The sequence below is a fragment of the Rhineura floridana genome, chromosome 14 (genome assembly GCF_030035675.1).
Source record: "Rhineura floridana isolate rRhiFlo1 chromosome 14, rRhiFlo1.hap2, whole genome shotgun sequence".
NCBI lineage: Eukaryota > Metazoa > Chordata > Lepidosauria > Squamata > Rhineuridae > Rhineura > Rhineura floridana.
The window spans coordinates 5,207,718-5,217,646 of NC_084493.1; positions in this window are offsets into that span (position 1 = coordinate 5,207,718).

The window sequence follows — 9,929 nt, forward strand, 5'->3', positions numbered from 1 at the left end:
GCACTTTTTTACATCGAATACACACATTTCAATGCATTGAATGCATTCACCAATAAAATATGCATTTAGTGTGCAACATTTATGTAAAGTTCATATTTTTGTGTTCACTTACTGTGCACCAAAATACATTGCAAAATCTGGACACGCCCCAAATACAACAGGGAAGTTGTGTTCCACTCTGCAATCAAGGTCTGGGAGTATCAGACTGGGTCAGTCCACTGTAAAAAAAAAAAGGACTATTTAATTCCCCACTACAACAATGACTTTCAAATTCTAAAGAAAGAATGTAGTAAAAGCCTGTGTCGCCCTTCTGGTGGAATATTTGAACTCTGCACACTCTTTTTCAGTGGTCAGACTTGCCTTGCATCATGGGTTTTGTAGTATGAAACCTGCTTAAGCACTTAGGCCAAATCCAAAGGCATTTCATGTGGACGGTATAGGTAGCTGTCAATTTTGATTCTCTCAGTTTTTCATTTTTCCAATCTCAAATCAGTACTCCACATTTCTACAGCAATTTGCAATTTTCTTAAAAAAAAAATCTTACGAAAATTTTCCAGCATTTTAGTGATTTTTCCTACTAAACACATTCTTGTATGCAGTTTTGACTTATCTACATTTTTGCAACCAATTTATTCTAACATATTGCATTTTGTATGTGAAGATATTCATTTTTATGCACGTTTTCCCCCAATATTTGTGCTTTTGTAAACATTGTCTGATTGGAGAACTGCATTGCAAAATTCAGTTAAGGGCAAATTTTGAAGGATGGCTATGTTTGGTGCTCTTATTGTTTTGGAAAGTGCAAATTTGATAGATTCAGTTTTAAATGAGGACTGCATCAAATTGCTCTCCTGTCCTTATGTATGTGCAATTGTCACACCTTGTGGATTCCATAGACAAAGCTACATCTTTTTATCTGCACTGCAAGGTGGATAAGTGGGTGCCATCCCATCTACCATGTGCTGTTCTTAATGGAGCTTTCATTGAATCACAGTGTAAACATACTGTAACTCAGACTAATCTAGTCCAACATCCTATTTCTCACAGAGGCAACTGCCTATGGGAAGACCACAGGCAGAACATGAGTGCAAACGTCTTCTCATGCTCATGTGTCTGACATGAACACACATCCAGTTCCCACCAACATTCTCTGTATGTGCATCAGATGGGCTACCTGCACACAATGTCTGCACATTAAAGGCAGACCTGGATCTATTATGTCCTCATTCAGCAAGTTCCTCTTGTTTTCAGGTCATGAAAGCAGAGGTATATGCAAGCCTCATTAGGGAATATTGCCCATGCATTCATGTGAAGCGAACCACTTAAATGGGTCTCTCAATCCCCTCTCTCACACCCAAGGATTATCATGAGCTTGAAGAAGATGCTTCAGATAAGAGCTTAGACCATTGTGTTTTAATACAAAGGTGTAAACATTGCAAGAACACAGGATCTTTCTAGGTTTGGCAGTGAAAACACCAGAACACATCCTTCCTTCATGAATGTGCAGTGGATGCTGTCAAAGTAAATTGGACTTTTTTAGCTCCTGTTTGATGGAACACAAAAGGCTGCCTAGTGGCACGCTAGACTATTTGTTTTTCTAGCCCAATATTGTCCACTACACTGACTGTCAAACGTCTTTCCCCGGCTACCTTGTTTAACCAGAGATGCAAGAAGCTGCACCTGGGGCTTTCTGCATGCAAAATATATGCTCTACCACTGAGCGATGGACTTTTCCCTTTAAATGGTGCATTAATGTCAGTCTCAGAGGGAGGCAATGGGAAACCCCCTCTGAATACCTCTTACCATGAAAATCCTATTCATAGGGTCACCATAAGTCGGGATCGACTTGAAGGCAGTCCATTTCCGTTTCCGTTTTGAGATCTTCCCATCTCAGAGCTCACATTCACACCCAGAACATCACACCTATTTTGGTGATTTACAAGGGGGTGAGAAATGGGACAAAGTGGGAAGTATGAAAGTTCAAGGGGAGCTTAATAATGGCAGAAGTTCTCTTAGCGATCATAATTCTCTCTCACACACACACACTCCAGAGTGCCCCTGGAAATTATGCAATATTATCACTTAGTGATATTTTCAGATGCATTCTAGGAAGAAAAAAAATGGCAGCCAGCAACTGGTAGCTACTGGGAGGTGGACTTCCACTGCAAAATCGATGGAAACGAAAAAGGCGAAGCCACTGAAACTGTAACCCAGTTTTGTCCCACCCCACCCCATTTGAACAACGACAAATATATATCCAGAAAAAACTTCAAGCATAGATATCTGACCCTTGGCTTCATGCGCTCCGTCCCTTTTCCCTCACATGAAGAGATTCTGCCCCTCCTTTCTTCATTTAAAGCAATCTCTGTCATACTCTTTTATCCTAAGCAGTAAATTGTGGCTTGTTCTTGTCCTGCAAACTTGGATTTGGAAATTCAGGGGGTGATCCTAATTTCCAATCCTAGTTTGCAGGGCAAACAAAACTAACATTTTCTACTCTGGATAAAAAGAAAACTTCCACAAATGACAAAAGAAAGGAGGGACTCACTGCATGCAAGAAGGGGAGGGAAAGAGAGCATGCAAGCCAGTGTCATGTACAATACACTAAACCATGGTTTGTCACTATGTCTGAATCACTCCAAAGTTAGATGTGAAACTTGTTTTATGTAAGCCCCATGTTTGGTGTTCCCTAGTGTACAAATTCAATTCTTTGTTGGGAATATGGAGCTACTGGTAGCCCTCTCGAGCTTTGTGCGATTAAAAGAAGAGTGGAGATAAGCTCATTGTCCCCCCTCCCATCATGTCTCTGATGCCAACTTCACCATCTTCCACATATTGGAATACCCTCTCGTGATACTGGAATCACAGAAGGGGGGAAACCCTTGAATAGGGCCTGTGAGATTGTTTAAACCCCAGCTTAAAGTTCTAAAATATAAATGTGCAAATCTGTATGGATTCCCCCCCCCTTCCATCCTTCCTGTTTTGTTTTGTTTTGAGGAAATTGGCATTTGGTGGAATTTCCGGAAACACAGCCAGTTTTCTCAAAATGTCTTTGTATTTGAAAGTGACAAATATTGGTCCAAAGCGGGTGCACACATACACACACACACACACACACATCAGCTTTCGTGCATGTATAATCTCCAAGCAAACCCAGCATTTTTTTCCCTTTTGAACATAACTACTGCCTAAAACCCCATCTGCTTTTCCCCCACAACACACCCACTTGTTATCTGGTTTATTTGGATATATGAACACAAATTAAGCTATGTCATCAAATGCGGGCACAATGACATTAGAACAGGCTTGCACAACTTTGCCTAGCAAGCCCAATGTAGTCATGTACTGTCACCTGCCAGGAGCTCAATAAACCTTCTGTGTCCCCCCACCCCCGCCTGCCTACCTAGAATTGCTTGAAGACCACTGGCAGGTTAGAATGTATGGCTACTGTGCTGCATTTGGCTTGAGGAAAGGTCTTTGGCTGCATAGGCTTGCATTAGAGGTAGGCCCTTAAGACAATGCTGGGGAACCTGTGGCTCTTCAGACATTGTTGGAATCCAGTTCTTTGATCAATAGTTGTGCTGGCTGGGTCTGATGGGAGTTGGAGTCCAACAACATTTGTAGGGCCATTAGTTCCCCACTGCTGCCTCAAAGAAATAATCTAAAAATAGCAATATGGTTTTTAAAAGTATCTTATTAATGGGGTAAAGTTGGGGGGGCACTCGCTTGAGGCATCTATGAGGCCCAGCTGGACATTCCAGCACCCTACATGTACTGAGAGAGCGATGTTCTTCAACCTATTTTCCCTAGATGTGGTTATTTATTTATTAAATGTATATTCTGTCCTTCCTCCCAGAAGGAGCCCACAGCAGCAAACAAAAACACTAAAAGCACTTTAAAACATCTTAAAAGCAAAAGACTTTAAAACATATTTTTAAAAAAACATCTCTAAAAACATCTTTAAAACAACAGCTTTAAAAGCATCTCAAAAAACAATTCCAACACAAAAGCAGACTGACCTAGAATTAGGAGTGAGCAGTGAAGTGGCCAAGTTTGCTGACGACACTAAATTGTTCAGGGTTGTTAAAACAAAAAGGGATTGTGAAGAGCTCCAAAAAGATCTCTCCAAACTGAGTGAATGGGCGGAAAAATGGCAAATGCAATTCAATATAAACAAGTGTAAAATTATGCATATTGGAGCAAAAAATCTTAATTTCACATATACGCTCATGGGGTCTGAACTGGCGGTGACCGACCAGGAGAGAGACCTCGGGGTTGTAGTGGACAGCACGATGAAAATGTCGACCCAGTGTGCGGCAGCTGTGAAAAAGGCAAATTCCATGCTAGCGATTATTAGGAAAGGTATTGAAAATAAAACAGCCGATATCATAATGCCGTTGTATAAATCTATGGTGCAGCCGCATTTGGAATACTGTGTACAGTTCTGGTCGCCTCATCTCAAAAAGGATATTATAGAGTTGGAAAATGTTCAGATGAGGGCAACCAGAATGATCAAGGGGATGGAGCGACTCCCTTACGAGGAAAGGTTGCAGCATTTGGGGCTTTTTAGTTTAGAGAAAAGGCGGGTCAGAGGAGACATGATAGAAGTGTATAAAATTATGCATGGCATTGAGAAAGTGGATAGAGAAAAGTTCTTCTCCCTCTCTCATAATACTAGAACTCATGGACATTCAAAGAAGCTGAATGTTGGAAGATTCAGGACAGACAAAAGGAAGTACTTCTTTACTCAGCGCATAGTTAAACTATGGAATTTGCTCCCACAAGATGCAGTAATGGCCACCAGCTTGGACGGCTTTAAAAGAAGATTAGACAAATTCATGGAGGACAGGGCTATCAATGGCTACTAGCCATGATGGCTGTGCTCTGCCACCCTAGTCAGAGGCAGCATGCTTCTGAAAACCAGTTGCTGGAAGCCTCAGGAGGGGAGAGTGTTCTTGCACTCGGGTCCTGCTTGCGGGCTTCCCCCAGGCACCTGGTTGGCCACTGTGAGAACAGGATGCTGGACTAGATGGGCCACTGGCCTGATCCAGCAGGCTCTTCTTATGTTCTTATCTCTACTTATAAGGCTTGTTGAAGGAGGAAGGTTTTCAGTAGGCACCAACCAGATAACAGAGATGGTGCTTGTCTAATATTAAGGGGGGGATTCCAAAGTGTCGGTGCTACAACACTAAAGGTCCATTAAAGGTTCCTATGTTGTGCGGAACAGACTTTCTGATTAGATGGTATCTGCAGGAGGCTCTCACCTGCAGAATGTGGTGATCAACTGGGTACATAAGGGGTAAGACGATCTTTCAGGTATCCTAGTCCCAATCTGTGTAGGGCTTTGTACACCAAAACTAGATCCTTGAACTTGGTCTGGTAGCTAATGGGAAGCCAGTGCAATTCTTTCAGCAGCGGGGTGACATGTTGCTGATACCCTGCCCCACTGAGCAGTTGTGTCGCCTCATTTTTAACCAGCTGCAGCTTCCAAAGCAATCTCAAGGGCAGCTCCACATAGAGTGCATTACTGTAATCCAGCTTGGAGGGTTGATGTTATTGGCCTACAGCTCCCATCATTCTTGAGCCCTGGCTAAGCTTGCTGGGGATGATGGGAGCTGTAGTCCAGCCATATCTAAGAGCCTGAGGTTGAAAAACACTGCCTAGATCAGCCTTTCCCAACTAGTAGGCCACCAGATATTGTTGGACCACAACTCCCATCAGCCTCAGCCAGCATTGCCAATGGTCAGGAAAGATGGGAATTGTGGTCCAACAACATCTGGTGGCCCACTAGTTGGGAAAGGCTGGCCTAGACTATGTCCTAGAATCCTTTCTAATGCACATGACATCCATGGACAATGGACAAGGGCTCTTAACCGGGCCAATGGATTTGGACAAGGGTGTCTGAAGATGGAAAGTTCAAAAGCTGCTCGACTAGAGAACATAATAGTCCCTGAGAAAAGAAGTGCTTGATATGAAAGATGGAATTAAGTCCTTCTGGGTGAGGTGGGGAGAAAGTTTATTCTTCATAGGACTTTGTATACCAGTTAAGTTCTTGGTGGAAATAAGTGGAGGCACTTAGCTGCTTTGTTTCCATTGTTTCCGTGCACGTGTCCCTGTGTTTCTCTGTTTTTTCCTTCCTTTATTTGTTCTTTCTTATCTTGCTCAGGAGCATTTCCCCAAAGATGCTGCTGAGAGCAGCAGTGTGTGAGAGAGGCACACAAAGCGATGGTAAGGGAAGGGGTGATAAGATGCATTCAGTTGCTACTAGGGTGGCTATTGGTCTTCTTTTCTTTTCTTTTTTCAAATTCCTTCCAAGCAGAGAAAACAGTTCAGATAAAAATTTGGAGAGATCAAGAGCGGAGGTGAAATTCATATACCCACTGGACCAGAAAAGACCCTCGGGTATTGTTCTGGGCACATGCTGGTTCTTTCTGAGTGAGGTTGGCTGACTCTTAATAATGTCCATCTTGGGTTACTGATGTTGTTTCACGGCATGTTAACCTCAAAGGGTTCAGATCCTTTCCTATCTTTCCCTCTTTGGATTCATTGGTGAGCGAACAGACATCCACCGGAAACCATTTTTTTTATAAAAGCAACAGATTCAGCCCTTTTGCTTTATTACACTCTTTCCATGTCTTTTCTGAAACTGAATACTAAATTTACCTGATGCCTTGGAGTTACAGCTGCAGAAACACCAAATGTTATCACTGTTCCTGGCTGTCATCTGTTGTCAACATAAGGAATAGACCAACCTGTCAATTTCTGCTGCTGTCAGTTACTCATTTTTCCTTCCAGTCTTAAAACCAGTTCTCCACAATTCCACATCATCTTGCAGATTTTTTTAAAAAAAGTTCTCATGAAAATTCATCAGTGTTTTATTGTGAATTTCTCCAGATATACACATTTTTGCAAGCATATTTCCCTACTATAACTGCATTTCTGTACGCTATTTTCACTAATATGTGCATTTTATGCATCCTAATGTAGAGATGCATCTAACTAAATTCTGTTTGGAGTAGACCCATTCAAATTAATGGACCTAAGTAGGCATGGAAAGATCTCTCAATTTCAATCCTCTTAGTTTCTCGGTTTTTTAATCTTAAATTCAGTTTTCCACATTTCAACAATTTTATTTTTAAATCCTCATGGAAATTCTCCAGTATTTGAGTGCAAATTTCTCAATCACACTTTTTGTAGGCAATTTTGACTAAAGTACACATTTTGGCAAGCAATTTCTTGTCATTTTTGCATGTTATTTTCACTTATATAGTCATGTTTATGCACGCTTTCCCCTAGCATTTTTGTATGTGCATTGTTTGATTGTTTGATTGGCAAATTGCATTGTAAAATCCGAATAAGTGCACATTTAAAAGGATGGCTCTGAGACATTTCATACTGTTTATTCTCATATTGTTTCAGAAAGTGCAAATCTGATAGATTTGTCTTGAAATGCAAACTGAATCGAATTTCTTGCCCATCCCTAGACCTAAGTAACTCACATCCTTTAATTTCAGTGGGTCTACTGTGAGCGTGACTAACTCTGGATGCAGCTCATGCACAGTTGTGCGCACATGATGTGGTTGGAGCATTGCATCACAAATTTGGAAAAATGAAAATTTTGGAGGAAATCTATGTTTTGGTTCATGTATTGCTTCAGGAAGTACAAATTAGGGAGTTTTGCATTAAAATGTAAACGAAACAAATTTCCCCCTATCCCGAGTCAGCCACACATCCGAGCGAATTTTGATTAAAGGATCACCAGATGAAGTGGACTTACACAGCATTTATGAGGAAGCTCCTCAGCACTTTGCACGGGAATACCTGTGCCACTCTTGAGGCTGGCTTGCTCAGTGATGTGCCTTCTTTTGCTCGTTACCAATGAACATAGGCAGCGACATTCCATATAGACATGAAAAGAGATTGTTACATTCAAATGTACAAACTCTTATGCAATAAGGGTCTTGCCTACTCTGAACTTGAGAGAGAGAGAGAGAGAGAGAGAGAGAGAGAGAGAGAGAGAGAGAGAGAGCATGTGCATGTATACCAGCCCCAAACTCTTTTACTGCCTGAAGGAAAGGACAAGATGGCGCCCTCCATCCATTCCATGTATAAAAGCCGACCAAGTCAGCTGTTGTGTCTTATTTCAAGGTTGGCAGCAGGATAGTGTCTTCCATCACACCTGAGGACAACTGGCTAGCTTTGAGAACTCGGCTGAAATGTCTCAGAAAAGTTTTCTTGGATGGCAACGCAACATGGTGACATTTATATGATTCATTCCCCCCCTTTACATACGAATAGAAGTTGAAGCTAGGAGAGATGAGTCAGTCTCTTCGTGATCTGTCACAATTTTTGTATGTGTTCATTCATTAATTCTGTTCCATCCCATTTCTGCATCATTTTGCATGTTACTTAAAACACACATTTTTGTATTCATTTCGCCACATTCTTTGAGCCAAGAACAACTGCATTTGGAGAACTGGGAAAAAAAATAAAAGTGTGGGATGTATCCCAGTGCTAGTCCTACTTCAGAGTAGACCCATTGAAATGAATGCACCTACGTTTGTTAACTTCAGTGAGTTTGCTCTGAGAAGGATGAGCAGTGGATACATTTTGGTCCAGCAAGTGCCTAAAATGCAGAGCATACAAAAACTCTCAGACCTCTCTCCTTAAAGCATAACTTCACAGGGGGTCCTGACATTTGATTTGGCAGCTGCCAGCTGCCCCTCCTTTTAGGAAGCAAGCTTCTCTCGATGTTCTAGAGGATCTAGAAAGAGAATGCTAGCCAAACACTGGAAACAGGAGAGGATGCTTAGGAAAAGACTACCTAAGCATGTTCTACAAATGGTCTGTAGCTTGATTATGGCACTGGCAAAGGCCTAGCCCTGCAATGATCTTTCACTCCTTCTCTCAGAAGGAGAGGTTAAACTGGAAAGGACAAGGAAGGGGCAGGATCTTTACCATTCATGGCATATTTCGTGGTGGTGGTGATTATAATAAAGCTATAAATTAAAAGAATTAATCATAGCTAGAAACTTGCTTTTTGAAATTGAAATAAATAAAATTGCTAGAAACTTGCTTTAAATTAGAAGAAGAATGATAAGGGCTAGAAACTTACTTTTAAAATAGCAAGAAAACCAACAATACATGGGCTACAAATGTGCAAAGATAGAGCAGCAGCAGCACCTAATCTTCTCAGGAAGCTGAATTCTTCCTGCTATCACATTTTGCATTTTTTTTTCAACCAGGTTAAAGCCTCCCTGTGAAAAACAAATTTCAGAATAACTGTGAAAATGAGGATGAAGCATTGTGTAAAATTTGGAAAGACTGTGCGCATTACACAGGACAAAATTCCAAGCAGCTTGTGCCATGGGCACAACAATCTGTTTATGTTTAGTTTGAACAGAAAAGTAACCTCTTGTTATTGTTTTCTCCTTCTCTCTCTCTCTCTAAAAAAATAAATAATAAAAAAGCTGTAGTCTTCCCAGTCCTCGACTAAAATGATGTATGGGGCTATTGTCTGGTAGGGGCTGATGGGCTGTAAATGAAACTAATTAAGGAAATGTCAAACATAATTAATAAAACAGCTTTAAGTTGCAAAAGCACTGTCAGCGGAATGAATGGGGAGATGCCTGCGCTCCTACTCCTGGGTCTGTGTTCATATGTGTTTCCTTTTCTTGGCCTGACTTTTATTTTGCCACATCCTTATAGAGCTTTGCTAGGTCCTGGAAGGTAGCTTCTCAGCATAGTTCCAGCTTGCACCCAGTTAAACAGGGAGAGAACATTAAATCGCCCTGTTTGTCAGCTGAGGGTGGTGTTGGTGGGAACAGAGCGTGTGGGATTAATTGCCATCTCTCCATCTTTTGCAAGTACCTTTGGACATTGACATAACCAGTTTCCTTGAACTCTTCTGTGGATGCCGGACAGGATGC